The following is a 325-nucleotide window of genomic DNA, read 5'->3' on the forward strand; positions in this document are numbered from 1 at the left end:
GGAGAGGTATGAGCCTCAGAAGCCTCCGTATCTGAGTCCTCTTCCATGAAATCAGAGGAGTCTTGTTGTGGCATGTGGACCGAAATGTCCTGTTGAGAAGGTACTGGTTTCCGTTGGACGACAAGGAACGACAGGGTTTGGAGTGACCGGAGGATTGAGAGGACGACTTGGTTCCAGAGTATGGTGGGACGGATCGACTATAAGAGGACGCGACAGAGATGCTGAAGGTCTCAACTTGTGTGGGGATCTCGACCTATGAACGGAGTGGGTTGAGTAGCGATCTCAATCAGAATAGCTCGCTGGAGTCAACCACGGCATGGACGGT

This window comes from Gekko japonicus, unplaced genomic scaffold (genome assembly GCF_001447785.1).
Source record: "Gekko japonicus isolate JY-2015 unplaced genomic scaffold, Gekko_japonicus_V1.1 scaffold3064, whole genome shotgun sequence".
Taxonomy (NCBI): Eukaryota; Metazoa; Chordata; class Lepidosauria; order Squamata; family Gekkonidae; genus Gekko; species Gekko japonicus.